This window comes from Vicugna pacos, chromosome 2, assembly GCF_048564905.1.
Source record: "Vicugna pacos chromosome 2, VicPac4, whole genome shotgun sequence".
NCBI lineage: Eukaryota > Metazoa > Chordata > Mammalia > Artiodactyla > Camelidae > Vicugna > Vicugna pacos.
The window spans coordinates 9,526,666-9,543,455 of record NC_132988.1 but is presented as its reverse complement, the minus strand read 5'-3'; the positions used below and the strand labels follow the sequence as shown (position 1 = coordinate 9,543,455).

The window sequence follows — 16,790 nt, the reverse complement described above, 5'->3', positions numbered from 1 at the left end:
CTGTCTCCCCTGCTATCCAGGTTTCAACCATGACGCATGGAATGAAGCTCCGTGTGGAGAGGAGCTTGTTTTTTTAACTTTTGTTCATTGATGTGTCTCCATTGCTTATTACTGCACCTGGCAAAAAAGCAGAATCTCACTGCTATGGGCTGAATGTCTGCCCCCACCCCCACCCCACCCCGAATTCATACGCTGATTCCCTAATCCTCAGTGTGACAGCATTAGGAATTGGGGCCTTTGGGAGGTAACTAGGTCATGAGGGTGGAGTCCCTGTGAATAGGACTAGCGCCATTCTAAGGAGAGGCACAAGAGATGGTCTCTTGCTCCGTCTGACATGTGGAGATACAGCAAGAAGGCAGCCATCTACAAACCAGAACGCGGGTCCTCACCAGACCCCAACCATGCTGACACCTTGACCTTGGCGTTTCAGTCTCCAGAACTGTGAGAAATAAATACTTGTTCTTTAAGTCACTCAGTCTTTGGCATTTTTTGTTACAGCAGCCTGAGCTAAGACACTCACTGAATATTTGTTGAGGGAAAGAGCTGAGCTAGGATATTGACAACAAACAAATCCATAACCCCAGAACCGCCATATTCATTTAATAAAAGAAGTGATATAGTAGTGCCACAAAGTTGGGAAGATCATGCTTGCAGAATAAAGGACGTTTAAGAACTGAGTCAGGGTTGTCTTATAAACCGTCCCTACATTTTTCGTGTGGTTGAACTTCCCTTGGGTGGTACAACCTTCTCACATCTAGTCTTGTGGCTGATAGCATGATTTCCTGTATATCTTAAGTAGCTTGACCTATGACATGTTATTAACACTCTTGTTTTTATTTTTTTGGGGGGGGGGCTTGGGGAATAATTAGATTTATTTATTTTAAATTAATTATTATAATTTTTTTTTAGCGGAGGTACTGGGAATTGAACCCAGTACCCTGTGCATGCTAAACACATGATAGACCACTGAGCTATACCCTCCACCTGAAATGTATTTCTTACTATAAGTCTCATAAAGTTGGGAACTAACCAGGGTGAACAGCCACAGTTTGTTTTGCTGAGCTATAGAGTTCTGTTCCACCAGGAAAGAGTTTTAATCCTGGCTAAATTATTTCTTTTATTTTCTAGACTTCTTCTAGAGCTGTGAATGAACAGCTCTCTATGGCTTTTCCTACATGGCCGTGTTCACAGTCCATCACCCCATCATTTCACTTCTCTTCTTATGCGGTTTATGTTCCATGGCCCAGCATTACAATCACCCTTTTGCAGACCTTCCATCCTTTTCCTTTCTTGCTTTGACATATAATTCTGGAAAAACAGTAACTCTGGTTAAAGCCACCTCCCTTCCCTTGTCCACTGTGTCCCAGGAAGCTGCATGCCGTTGGAACCAGCACACGACCTCACCTGCTCTTGGTGCTGCTGTGCAATCCTTCTACACTTTCCCAGCCCCGGGGCAGTCAAACTTTAACTCACGTCAGAATCACTTGTGTCTTACACAGGGCTCCACCTTGAGTTCCTGATTCAGTAGGTATGTTAGCTATCAATAGCAAATTATGTCAAAGTTTAGTGTTTTACAGCTAACTTTTTTATTTTAACCTCATACCATTTCTTCAAGTCAGGAATCTGGGAGGAGCTTGGTTTGGCCCTGGCTTGGGATCTGGTGAAACTGCAGTCAAGTGGTTGGCTGGGGGATGGCCTCCCAGACTGGGGCTGCTGACATGTAAGACTCTTTGTGATAGCTGGTTTCTCACAGAACAAGTGATCAGAGAGGAGAGAGGGACAGAATCTGCAGTCTTTTAAACCTCTGTCTTACTCCATTGGTTCCATAGGTCAGTGGGCAGAATTGTATCCTGGGACTAAATAAGGGTATTACTATCAGGATACAGGGGTGGTTAGGATCATCTTGGAGGTTGGCTACCACAGTTGTCTAAGGTGGAGCCCGAGATTTGCATTTTAAGCAAGTTTCCAGGTGATGTTGCAGCTGCTGGTCACTCCAAGGCCCACTGCCCATGTCAGCCATTCCCTCAAACTGCGTACCAGTGGTTTCAAACTGAAGTCCATTAGGACTTGGATGCTCGTGTATACAACTACAGAAGATCCCGAATAGTCAACACAATCTTGAGAAAGAAGAACAAAGCTGGAAGAATCACACTTACTGACTTCAGACTATACTACAGAGCTACAGTCATCACAACAGCGTGGGGCAGCACAAAAACAGACACATAGATCAATGGAACAGGATAGAGAGCCCAGAAATAAACCCATGCACTTATGGTCATTTAATCTATGACAAAGGAGGTAAGAATATACAATGGAGAAAAGATGGTTTCTTCAATAAATGGTGCTGGGAAAACTGGACAGCTATACATAAAAGAATGAAATTAGAATATTTTCTCACAGCATACACAAAACAAACAAAAAAATAAAAAAAAAAACCTCAAAATAGATTAAGGACCAAAATCTAAGACCAGAAACTATAAAACTCCTAGAAGAAAATGTAGGTGGAACAGTCTTTGGCATGAATTGTAGCAACATTTCTTTTTTGGGGGGGGATCTGTCTCCTAAAATAAAGGGGACAAAAGCAAAAATAAACAAATGGGAGCTAATTAAACTTAAAATCTTTTGAACAACAAAGGAAACCACTGACAAAATGAAAAGACAAACTAAAAGAATGGGGGAAAATAGTTGCAAACGATATGACTGACAGGAGGTTAATATCCTCAATACATAAACAGCTCATATAACTCAACATCAAAAAAACAACCAACTAACAAACTGGATTAAAAAATGAGCAAAAGACCTGAATAGACATTTCTCCAAAGAAGACATACAGATGGCCAGCAGGCATGTGAAAAGATATTCAACATCACTAATCATCAGGGAAATGCAATCAAAGCCACAATGAGATTCCACCTCAGATCTGTCTGAATGGCTATCATCAAAGAGAACACACGTAAGAAATGTTGGTAAGGATGTGGAGAAGAAGGAACCCTCCTACACTGTTGTGGGCATGAAAATTGGGGCAGCCACTGTGGAAAACAATATGGAGGTTCCTCAAAAAACTAAAAATAGAACTACCATATGACTCAGCAATTACTCTCCTGGATCTATATCTGAAAAAAACAAAAACAGTAATTCAAAAAAATACACGTTTGACACAACATTGTAAAATGATTATAAATCAATAAAAAATGTCAAAAAAAAATACACGCAACCCAATGTTCATAGCAGCATTGTTTACAACTGCCAAGATAGGGAAGCAACCTGAGTGTTCATCAACAGAGGAATGGATAAAGAAGAAGTGGTATATATACATAATGAAATAATACTCAGCCATAAAAAAGAATGAAATTTTGCCATTTGCAGTAATATGGATGGACCTGGAGATTGTCATTTTAAGTGAAGTAAGCCAGAAAGAGAAAGAAAAATACCATATGATATCGCTTATAGGTGGAATCTAAAGAAAAGGACACAAATGAATTTATTTACAAAACAGAAACAGACTGACAGACACAGAGAACAAACTATGATTACCAGAGGGTAAAGGAGGTGGGAAGGGATAAATTAGGAATTCGAAAATCGCACCTTTTAGGGAGTGATGGAAATGTTAGTCGTCTTGATTGTGATAGTGATTTCATTGGTGTACACATCTATCAGAATTCATTAAGTTGCACATCTGAAGTATGTGTAGTTCACTGTACAGGAATCATACCATAATGAAGGTGTTAAAAGATAATATAAAATGTCTGCATTACAATAGACAGGACATTACATCCTTAACTTTTCAAACTCACAATGAAGAAATATAAATGCTAACTTACAAATGTGTGAGGACACAGTTAAAAGGATTAGCTTAGAAGTGATCATTTCATTACTGCTTTCCCCTCAAACTTGCAACACCTTTCCCCTTTCTCTCAATCATTCTAGTTTTGATCTTGCTTATTTACTATTTCATGATTAACATCAGAGCAATGAGAAGAGGATTTCTGCTTCACTGATGTAATAATCTTCACTTAACTGACAAACATTTTAACATTTGTCAGAAGTGACCTGTGAAAAAGGATCATGAGCTGGAAAAACCACGAGTGTGTGTGTTTGTGTCCATGTGAAAAAGTGACTGTTAGGGAGAGAGCAAATGATAGCGAATGATACTGATTCATCTCTAAAGACAGGGATCAGAGACAGAATCAGTGTCTTATTTCTGATTACCCTCTTCTTTCTACTTTATATTGGAGCTATAAAAGCAAATGGAAGGTAAAATTGGCATCAGTAAATACGTTTTACTGATTTACCACCAACCCCATTCTGCCGTTAAGACCACCAGGATGTGAAATTTCTTGGACTAGTAATGTTGACTTACTACTTTTTTTTTTCAGTGTGAAAGTCTTTGAAGTCTTTGACTCTTTTTCTTTTTTTAATTCTTATTTTTTATTGCATTGTAGTCGATTTACAATGTTAGTGTCAGGTGGGTCTCAGCTACTTTTGATGCCTATCCAGTTTCAGTGCTTGACACACAATATTTTTGTTTCAAAATTATTTGCTCAATGAAAAATTTAACTTAGTTGCTTTTTATACATTGTTTTATAAAGAGATAGTTTATAGTTTTCAACCTAATTCAACACATTTACTAAGTCCCTACTATGTTTTAGGTACTTGTCTAGATCCTGGAGTTAGTCAAAAAGAAACAAAGACAAGCATGGTTTTGAAATGTTCTCTCAATTCAGGGCTAATAAATTCCAAGAATATAGGTGCGGTTAAATTCTTTATGCTGTAACTCAATAGACTTCATAAAAACATAGCTGGAAAGGAGTTTAGATAAAATCAAGTCTGATGGCCTTACAGATAATAAGTAAGTAAAGTCAAGAAAGTTTAAGGAATTTGCCCCAAATCACACAGCTAGCTCATATCATTGCTGTGAACGCCATTCCCAGAGGTTTGTTCATTACCATCAACCTTGCTGCCAAGTAGATACATAAATAGAGACAAGTATTTGAATGTGTAAACAAGTTTTTTTTTAAATAACTGGCTTCTTGTGAATTGTGAATTTTTTGCATAGCTGAATTTAATACTACCCTCAACTTTCAGGTATATATGGTCATCTGCTCTTTGAAGTTTGTCATTTCTAGAATATTTATAACATCTACATCTGGGGAATAGAAGACTGCTTATATTTAGGGTTCTTCAGAAATGCTGATTATTATTATTATTTTTAATGATTTATCTGTTATAGCAAAGGTATGCAAACTGCAAGACCATGGGCCACTCTGGCTTGATCCTGTTTTCATACAATCTATAAGTGAAGAATGATTTTCATGTTTTTAAGTAAATGGGAAAAAATTAGAAGAATAGTATCCCATGACATGTGAAAATGCTATGAAATCCTAATGTTAATGTCCATTAATATAGTTTTGGGGGGGGGTTGGAGGTAATTAGGTTTATTTATTTAATTTTTTTTTTTAATGGAGGTACTGGGGATTGAACCCAGGACCTTGTGCATGCTAAGCGTGCTCTCTGATACTTGACCTATACCCTCCCTCCACAGTGTCCATTAGTATTGTTTTATCAGAACACAGCTGTGTTCATTCACGTACTGTCTGTGGTTGTCTTCTCAATACAACAGCAGAACTGAATGATTGCAACAGAGACCATGTGGCCTGCAAAGCTTAAAGTATTTACTCTCTGGCCCTTTATGGGTAAAGTTTATTCATCCTTGCACTACAGCAACAAATATCCTATTAAACCTGCCTCTCGCTCCCAACACTTGTGGGACATTTAGATAGCTATTTAATAGGAACCAATGATTTCAGTATCTTTGAGGACTGTACCAAAGCTTTATCCCTAAATTGCAAATAACCCAAAACAGGTCCAGATTTTTCCTTACTTTCTCTTCTTGCTTAATACTGTGTTGATATCTGTGTAGTCCTCTCCTGAAAAAATTCAAGCTTACAAGTGGTGTTTATATTTGACAGAAATAAAAGCTTTCCACAGCCACCAGCAGAAGGTCTGCATTGAGATAATTTATATTGAGGGCAGCAGAGCAGTCTTGCCAGGGGATCTGACTATATTGTCTGCAAGGGAGAATGTGTGTGTGTTTTTTTGTTTTGTTTTGTTTTGTTTTGTTTTGTTTTGTTTTGCTTTGCTTTCTGTGTTTCAAGCTCCTTATGCTTTATGTCTCGATAGTTAAAACTAAACATTTTATATGGATTTAAGAGCTTAATATTTTTTTGAGAGGGAAGTTCTGGGCTAATAATAGAACTAGTCAAAAAACAGTTTCTTAAGTAAACTTAAGGAGATTTCTCAAGCTATTAAAACATACTGCATAACAACTTCAACTTTGACTCCAATAAAGTTTACTAGCAACTCAATGAAAATGAAATACACATAATGAAAACACATATGGAAATGTTTACCTTCATTAGAATTTAAATAAAGGCGGGGTTCAGCTCAGTGGTAGAGAGCTTGCTTAGCATGCATGAGGTTTCAGGTTCAATTCCCAGTACCTCCATCAAAAATTAAAAAAAAATTTGAAGAAAAACCAAATCTAGTTACCTACCCTCTCCGAAAAAGCTTAAAAAATTTAAATAAATGCAACTTAAAACAGTGATTAAATACCATTTTTCCTTCATTAAATTACAAAGAAAAAAGATGACACTCTAACACTGACCATTGTATAGTGACACAAGGAATGTTGATACTCTTTTACGGTGCAAACTTAATTTTTTTGGCACTTCAAGGCTTTCCAAAAAGAAATTCCTTCCAAAAGAATTCACTTGAACATTGAAGGTTTTTGATGTGTTATAAAAAGTAACAAATCTTGAGCAATAAGGGTCCATTCACATTCTAACCTAAATCCCATGGTTGTTATCTAAAGCACAAATTTAACATGCCACTCCTCTGCTTAAAATCCTTTGAAGATTCCCCATAATCTGCTGAGCAAAATCCCAGTCTCTAGAGGCATTAAAGTCTCCGTCATCTTGGCCTGGACTTTCCCTCTCTTATTTCCTGCCATTCTACCTGCGTCATAAATCCTCCTTCTCCCCCTCCCCCAATGAAACTCATTCCTCCAGAAACCGGCCCCTGATCTCTTCTGCATCATTCATTTCTCCCCCTCTTTCCTGGGTCACTTGCAAACACGATACTTTCTCCCATCTCAAAAATTCTTTCTGCATCTCAGATATTGTCAGCTACTATCCTATTTCTCTCCTTTAAAACAGATTTTTTGAAAGAGTTGCCTATATTTTATTGAGGATTTGTCTCCAGTTTCTCTCTTTCCATTTTCTCTTGAATCCATTCTTCTCTCCTTTTTAAAAAAAAACTTGATTCTTTATTATGGGAAAATTTTTAAATAAACAGAGAATTGTATACTCATCCAGCTTCTAATGGATTATTTCAAAGCCAACAGCAGATATATGAACATATTCTAAACAGCCTTTCAGATTCATCATCCGATCAACTGTTCTTTTCTAAGTCAAAAATGACCTTCACCTCAGTTTGTGCAGTAAAATACACACCCATATACTGTTCTTCAAAGCAATAGCTTGGATTGAACGATATATGTATTTATTAAAAATGGAAAACACAGGGAAAAATCAACAGAAAGTTGACTACTCAGAGCCAGTCAATACTGACATTTTAGTGAAATTTATCTCCAATTTTATGCTATGCAAATGAACATGTATTTAAAAAAATAAGATTACACTATTATAAAATCTTTTCTTTTTTAATGAATTATGCACATGGATTTTTATGTTCAATAAATGACAGGTCTAGATCATTTTCTAAGCTCTTTAGCAATCTGTCATTTTTATGTTTTATGATTTATTAAAATAATTTTCTATATTTGTACATTTTACGTTTCCAATTTTAACTCTCATATCCGCTATTGTAATGGTCATCCTCATAAAGCATTTTTGTGCACCCGTAGTGTACTGCTTCAGGATGAATTCCTAGAATTAAAATTTCGAGTATTGCATGTTTTTATTCTTCTTATTATAGGTTACTACAAGACATTGAATATAGTTATCTATGCTATACAGAAAGAACTTCATGTTTATCTATTTTATATATACTACTTAATGTTTGCCAATCTCAAACTCCCAGTTTATCCCTCCCCACCCTCTTCCCCTTCAGGAACCATAAGATTGTTTATTATGTCTGTGAATCTGTTTCTGTTTTACAGACAAATTCCTTAGTGTCTTCCTTTTTCCTTTTTTAGATTCCACATATAAGTGATATCATATAGTGTTTTTCTTTCTCTTTCTGGCTTACTTCACTTTGAATGGCGATCTCCAGGTCCATCCATATTGCTGCAAATGGCATTATTTTATTCTTTTTTATGCCTGAGTAGTATTCCATTGTATAAATACACCACAGCTTCTTTATACAGTCATCTGTCGATGGATATTTAGGTTGCTTCCATGTCTTGGTTACTGTATATAGTGCTGCTATAAACATTGAGATGCATGTATCTTTTTGAATTAGAGTTCCCTCCAGATATATGCCCAGGCGTGGGATTGCTGGATCATACGCTAAGTCTATTTTTAGTTTTTAAAGGAACCTCCATACTATTTTCCATCATGGCTGCATGAAATTACATCCCCTCCAATAGTGTAGAAGGACTCCCTTTTCTCCACAGCCTCTGCAGCATTTGTCATTTGTGGACTTTTGAATGATGGTCATTCTGATTGGTGTGAGGTGAAACCTCATTGTAGTTTTGAGTCTGATAATTAGTGATATAACCAATTAACTATTGAAGCCATCTGAGGAACCTTTTGGGGGGAAGATAAAACTAATTTTATTCAGGAAGTTGAAGCTGGATCTCAATGGAAAGATCTAAGGCCAGTGTGTTTTACATTGACAAATACTAAAAGGAAGACATGTCCTTACATTTCTAAAGAAATATGGTCATCACAGAGCCTTTTTATTCCTCTAACTTAAATTCTCAAATGACCTTCAATTCTGAAATTGTGGAAAAGAACCTTAACACTGCCCAGGAGTCTGACCCTCTAAGAAGTGGAGAAGCCTAGGAACTGAAAGTTTGCTGGGGGTTTACACAACCATTTCCATCTGCTTTCAGAGAAAACTCTTGAATTACAGAATGTCCAGCTAGCCCCAGGCATTAATTAGCATAGTCTGAATGATAAGAGTAACTTAAACAAATCAGTCAACAATAAATGACTGGTTTGCTTTCATCACTGCAATTCCAATACCTAACTCACATTTTAAAAATGGGACAGTCTACTTGTTTATTATTATATTTTAGTATAAGGAGATAAGAATTGGTGGGGCTGGATTCTCTGTCCCTTAAATTGTTTTGATTTTGAAAGAATTCCTTAATTCAGGATATAATGTGAGTTTCAATTCCTTGGAATAGATGGATTCTGGATTCAGTCTGTGGTTTAGATAAGACTCAAGTCTTGAGTTCTCAGCTTATATGAGCTGCAGAATTGGTCCGATACCCTAAAAAAGGCTTTTGGGGTGGGGTTGGTGGGGTGTTTCCTAAATTAGATATTATCAGAACTCAGCATTCTCCCGGTCAACATACTGATCTCATGACTGGATGGGAAAATAAATGGCTGTGGTGGTAAATGCTGGGTCGCATGGGACCTGTTCTCTCATCATTGAAACTTTCTCATAGGTCTAGTGATGCCTAAGCCATTGTTTTTCATAGAATTATAGGGCTGGTAGTTACTTTAGAATTATTAGTCTCTTTTTGACCCAGTGGACAAACTTCTTTGGTAATATCCTAGAGAGATTGTTACCAAATTCAGGTTCACCAGCTCGCCGCAGGAAAGCCAATACTCAAAAGAGACAAGTGTTGATGGAAAGGAAACGTTACTTTATTCATGAGGCCAGCAACCCGAGGAGAAGGCAGACTTGTGTCCAAAAACCAACTTTGAAGATTCTGCTGAACTATGAAAGTTTTTAAAGGGAGAATAAAGTTTTTAAAGGAAGGGGGTCATAGTCTTCATTATCTTCCACTATGGTCAGACGTTCTTCTGATTGGTTGGTGGGGAGGTAACAGGGAGATGCTCCAAGAATCTTGTGCTCAGCCTGAGTTACTATCCTCTACCTGGGTGGGGGTCTCAGTTCCCATGCAGAAGAACTCAAAGATATTATTATGTGTCTACCTGGAGAAGGAACCAGGAACCTGACCCGAGGTTGCACTATTGTTTCTTGACTGTTCCTCCCTTTGTCTGCATTCCCTCCCTTCCCTGATTAGCAACTGTTTGAATCTGCCCTTTGGAACTCAGGGAAGGTCAAGGAGGCCGAATGACGCCTATTTCCTACAAACAAGAAATGGGGGTGGGAGGGGACAGAAAGGATTTGTACCCCAGAGGGCCCGACAGGGTCCTGCTCTGTTTCAAGATAATTATCCTCAACTCTTCTAAGGAGAAATTTCTTTATTTATTTCATCATGAAGAAGCCCATTGAACAGGTTTACATTTTAAAAATATATTATTAATCACATAATTTAAAAATTTCTAATAAAATTATTTTCTAAGAAGATGATGAGGTATCTGTCTGAAATACCTAGCCATTGCTTCCAGTTCTGAGTTTTGTGGTATTCCAGAATAAATCTAGTTCCTTAAAAAAATGTTTTTTTATTAAAAACATCTTTCCTTATTTGGAGAAAAACTCTGCCTCTCCCTGAGTCTTCCCTTCTGCAGTGTAAGCATCTCTAGTTTCCTCAAGAAAACTTTGCGTAACATGATCTGTTTATTTTGTCCTTTGTCATTCTGAGGGGCCCAGGCTCATTCCTGTACCTTTTCGTATGTAATGTCAAACCCAGAAAACCAGCATTTTACAATAGCTATGAACTCACTCAGGAGCATATGGTTAAAAAACAAAATTCTACTAAGTAAATTTAAAAGATCTTACTGGCTTCATTCAGTGATTCATGAATTAGGCAGCTTTCAATCTAACAGCTAAAAGCGTGCACCGAAGTGCTGTCCAAGGTAAGAGAATTTACAGGCAGAAGGGAGCAGGAACAAAGAAGTCATACTGGGCAGGAAAGCAGATTGGTTATTGCAAAGTTACTTTCCCTGTAAAGCATGTCAGGGGTCTATCAGCACCAAGCCGCCCGAGCTTTGAACTGCGTCTGCGAATGTCTGCGCTTTAACTTGACTTATTTTGTGCATTCGTTAGCAAGAGGTCCTAAAGTCGTTGCTTCTTCACTTTACTCCATTTTGGCTGATGCATTGTTTCATAAGAATGCTCTACTCTACAACAGCAGGGGAAACTACAGTATATATACATATAATACACACTGTAAGTGTATTAATAGTGTAGGGGTTCAGAAGTGACTTCCCCAAATGTGCCACTTTTGCTTGAGGATTATTTTAAGCTAAAGGCCACTGAGACCTTGTGGGTTCAAGAGGAACCACTGCCTCTCCCTCAACTACCTAGAAGAGTTTAAATCGAGGATTTTTTTTCCCCCAGAAGAAAGTTTCTACGGGAGATAAATTTCATCTAAGAGGCCCCATCTATAGGGGAAAACATTTAATAACCCAATATCCGCACTTCTTATTGTCCTGTGAATGATCCTCCTGTCCTTGGAAGCCCCAGCCCCCCATCCCAGTCCTCCCATGAGGAGGACTCCCTCTCATTTTACCTTTCTGTATCTAAACCTCTCATGTATGTGGGGTCCCCTATGTATGAAAGTGAATGTGATTTTTCTCCTGTTAATCTGTCTTGTCAAGTTCTATCTTAGACCAACCAGAAGAACCTGGAAGGATAGAGGAAAGTTTCCTTCCTCCTCGGCAATTATAATTAGCAATTTCTATCACATTCTTTTAATGATTGCACAATGTTACAGGTGGCATTAGAACATCGTATACACATAACTTACTTTATTTAAACACTGCTCCCCTGATGAACATTAATTGTAGTCCAAGTGGTGACGAAGGTTATTTATAGCCACTCATAAGACCTTACTGTCACAGCTCTTCCTAACTCTGAGCCCAGCTGACATCATGTCGATAGCTTGGAACCAGCCATGGTACGGTATTCATACCGTGGAAACTGGCAAATACTACATGACAGTCTCCTTCCCCTTCCCCACCTTCACCCCGTCCCCACCATTGACCAGTACGCCACTGTGTTCTCAATTTTTTGCTATTATAACATACTTATTTGCAAACTGTGAGGGTATTTCCAAAGAAATACCTTAAAAGAAGAAGAAAAAAATCTTCACCCAAAACAAAACAACAAATATCCCACATAAAATGTTTTTATGTATTCCTGCCAGGAGTTACCTCCTTCCTCCAATCAGGTGATGACTCAGAAACTGAAGGGAAGTGGTTTGGTCTCCTTATAGGGTATCCTTCCTCTCTCCTGCTGGGTGCCACTGAATGTAGGGACATATGTACACGGAAAGCCATGATGGAAATCTCTTGGCTTTAGACGTTCGCTGGAAGGAAAAAAAAAAAAGATGGTTTTCCAGACTTACCTCCCTTCAGTTCTTTCCTTCTTTAAGTGGACAAGTCACAGAGGGAAGGTGAAAGGAGATGCAAATTTGTACCCTAAGTCCCATCCCTATTCTTATTACAGCAAGAAAGCTGCTAATCACATCACAAAAAGAACTTCTTTTGCTTTAGTCTCTGAACACAGAGTGGGCTTGTAAAACGCAGATGAGTTCTTAAGGGTACAAAGAGACACACAAAGGAGCTGATCTATCAGGGGACATCTGGAGGGCTAATCAAGGATGAACGGGGAAGGGAGCAAGCTAATCCCCCAGGTCACTGCTGTCACCATCTCCTGTCCACCCCCCACCCCAAAGAGGAAGTATTGTAAAAGCCGCGTAGAAGGGAATCAAATGGCTGCTTTGTGCTGAATGGTTTTGTGCTATTCACGTTTGCCCTACATGTTTTGAAAAACTCAGATAATTTACTTGACAGTTTTAGATCCAGTTGTCATGTAGGGGTAAGAAGAAGGAAGAAAAGCCAGAATCTGGGATCTGGAGTAAGCCTGGCTGAGGAGCCTGAAAGGAAAGGGGGCCAGGACAGAATAAAACACACTGAAACCTCATTTCCATCCCAGGGCCGCATAGTACAGTTGATTTACAACCTCAAACACACAGCAGAATTTTAAGAAGAACACAGTTATATAGTTAGTTTATAGCAAAGTTCCAATTAAATCCTCAAATTTTAGAGAAAAAAAAATATAAAAGTGACTGTGATTATCCAAAGACTCATTTTAAGTAACTGTGAGAGTAGTTGGAAGGGGAAACTAGAAAAAAAAAAAAGAGTAATTTCATTGGCTATTTCTTAGCATCATGGAATATTACCTGAAGTGTATCTCTTTACCTGAGAAGTTGACACCTCCCTGTTTTCCTCCTTTTTTTTTTTTTTTTTGGAAGTTATTGTGCTCTTCGTTCTCATAAAGCAAACTCAGAATTTGCTGAAAATGTATGTTCTCTGCTTCTGATTGCTTGGAGAGCAAAAGAAAGTTGAGGTCAGACTGTGTTTCCTCTGGGCTGAGGTGAGTATGGCATTGCTAGAAAGGTTGAAGAAGGTAGACAATTGGTAAAACACTAAAACTGTATTCTTCTCCAGACAATGTTAATTAGGACTTGGCTCTGCATACATTTTTGAGGGAGCAGATGTGGATCTGAAATGCTAGTTACGACTCAGAAAAAAGTTGAATATCACCAAAGCATTTTTTTTTTTTTCCTGTTCTCACTCATAACTTTTTAGTCTTTCCTTTTGGTTCCAGTCCATGAAATCTCATCCCCGTGACCCTTTAGCAAGCTGAGTGGCCAACAAAACTCAGTCATGGGTGACGTTTAAATAGGCAGGAAAACTTTGATAGGGCTGTAGTTTTATTTTATTTATTTATTTATTTATAATTTAATTTTTTTTTTTTTTAGTTTTCTGACTGAAATTATCTATAATTAGCATTTATTTCTCATGTAAAGAAGTATAAAAGTGCTTTGGCCATGGCTCCAGTGAGTGAGGCTTGCTAATATCTCTCCAAGTAGATGCTGGGAGCAGGGCAATCCTTATTAAATCAAAGCCAAAAAGAGCAGAGTAATGCTGAAAGTATTTGTCGGCTATCACTAAAAGTTTTCTTCATCAGTTTGTGACAGTGACAATTCCTTTTCTTAAAATATATTTTTTATTGAAGTACAGTCAGTTTACAGTATTGTGTCAATTTCTGGTGTACAGCACAATACTTCAGTCATTCAGGAACATACATATATTCATTTTCATATTCTTTTTAACCATAAGTTAACCTACAAGATACTGAATATAGTTCCCTGTGCTAATCAGTATAAACTTGTTGTTTATCTATTTTATATATAGTAGTTAGTATCTGCAAATCTGGACCTCCTAATTTATCCCTTCCCGCCCCTTTTCCCCCGGTAACCATAAGTTTGTTTATTATGTCTGTCAGTCTGTCTCTGTTTTGTAAGTAAGTTTGTCTTTTTTTTTTTTTAGTTTCCATGTATAAGTGATATCATATGGTATTTTTCTTTCTCTTTCTGACTTACTTCACTTAGAATGACATTCTCCAGTTCCATTCATGTTGTTGCAAATGACAAGATTTTATTCTTTTTTATGGCTGAGTAGTACTCCATTGTATAAATATACCACTACTTTATCCAGTCCTCTGTTGATGGACATTTAGGTTGTTTCCATGTCTTGGCTATTGTAAATAGTGCTGCTATGAACATTGGGGTGCATGTATTTTTTTGAATTAAGGTTCCCTTTGGATATGTGCCCAGGAGTGGGATTGCTGGATCATATGCTAAGTCTATTTTTAGTCTTTTGAGCGATCTCCATACTGTTTTTCATAATGACTGCACCAAACTACATTCCTGCCAACAGTGTAGAAGGTTTCCCTCTTCTCCACACTCTCTCCAGCATTTATTGTTTGTGGACTTTTGAATGCTGGCCATTCTGACTGGTGTGAGGTGATATCTCATTGTAGTTTTGATTTGCATTTCTCTAATAATTAGCGATACTGAGCATTTTGTCATGTGTCTATTGGCCCTTTGCATGTCTTCACTGGAGAAATGCTTGTTTAGGTCTTCTGCCCATTTTTGGATTGGGTTGTTTGCTTTTTTTGTTATTAAGTTGTATGAGCTGTTTATATATTCTAGAAATTAAGCTCTTGGACAGTGACAATTCTTGAATTATTCTCCTGTACGCATGGAATGTATACCAAGTCCTGTATGATTATAGGAATAGAGTGGTCACACCATGTAATTAGTGTGATTTTTTAAAGTGGGGATGGCTTCATCTATTTCCTGGATAATGTATATTGTACGTACATTTTTTTGGCTTTCTTCTAAACCCTTTTGTCATAGTTTCCTTTGACTTTGAGGTATCCTTATTTTTAATGTGAATAACAGCATCCACGATGATAAACATAGTGCTGGGTGGTGGAAGGCAGTGATAGAACACATGCTTAGCATGCACAGGGTCCTGGGTTCAATCCCCAGTACTTCCATTAAATAAATAAATAAATAAACTTAATTACCACCCCCACCAAAAAAAAATTTTTTTAAAAATCATGTTAAAAACTCTGCTGGGAAGGCATGAAACAGCCAAGGTAAACAGAGCTATGGCCTTTTCCAGTGGAATAATCACAGCTCTAATGAAATCCCGGTCCTGTGGTTTAGGCTGGGAAGTTTGCAAATTAGTGAGAAAAGCACACTGCTCCTTTGCTTCCGATCATATGATCTACAATACTGCTGTCCTGATCGCCGTGTACCCATACCTATATAGTCCTGAGCACCTTAGCCCTTTGAATAGTACTCCCTTGTTCCAAACAAAGCAAAGCTTCCCATCAGCTGCTCTGCTTGGCTTTCCTGCTGCCTGAGCAGGACTGAACATGGCTGGTTTTAGTATTGCTGGTCAGGGCTGTTGCCTGCGCGGTTTCTTTCCATTGTGCCTTCCAGCTGCTTTCAGATTTCCCAGGTCCCAGCAGTAATATCAATTGACTAAAAACAAATGCTTTCCTCACTGCTCACAGTTTATGGGAATGGGAAAAGGAGTTTAAATTATCTGGCGTTTGAGTGATCCTGGAGGTCCTTTTGTGTGTCTACTATGTACACAAATGTTTAAGGGCATTTTGTTGTAACAAGGAAGAAATAGTTCTGAAGAAGAATTTCATTTTTCTGTTTTTTATTGTATAGAAGTAGTAACGGATTTAAATAACACAAACAAAATTGCCTTGGAAACTGAAAGTAAGCCATGGGCATAGAAGAACTATCTGGATATTGATAATGGCTACCATTTTCTGGTCTTTTCCTGTGGACCAGTCACTGAGCTTTATACACAAGACAGCTTTTACACTTTTCAACAGTAGTAGGAACTGGCTGTTAATTGTGATCCTCATCTTCCCCATGAGGAAAAAAAGACAGGCTGGGAGAGATGCAGCAGCTGGTCCATGGTCTCAGGGACAGCAGGCATTTAATAATTTACTTGTTTTTATAAAATACAAACATAAAATATAAAATAATAAAAGTATTTTACACTTGATCTTAGCCAAAAGGCCAAGAAGCAATATAATAAAATTATTTTAAATAATAACATACTACTAGAAAAATGGTTTTGAGAGTGTGATACATTCTGGAAAGGAGTGTGCTTTCCCAGAAGGGAACAGTGATCAGTCTCTGAGGCCTCCCAGGCAGCCTCACATATGGGGAAACAGATATTTTTATAAAAGAAATGTTTTGGTGGGGAGAGGGTATAGTTCAGTGGCAGAGCCCATGCTTAGCTGGCACGAGGTCCTGGACTCAATCCCCAGTACCTCCATTAAAAAAATAATAATAATAAACC

General features: G+C 37.9%; 1 pseudogene; it reads right to left on the bottom strand.

Moving 5' to 3' along the window:
* Window positions 1–16,381: 16,381 nt before the first annotated feature.
* On the bottom strand, window positions 16,382–16,516 carry LOC116276818 (U2 spliceosomal RNA; annotated as a pseudogene).
* Window positions 16,517–16,790: the final 274 nt, after the last annotated feature.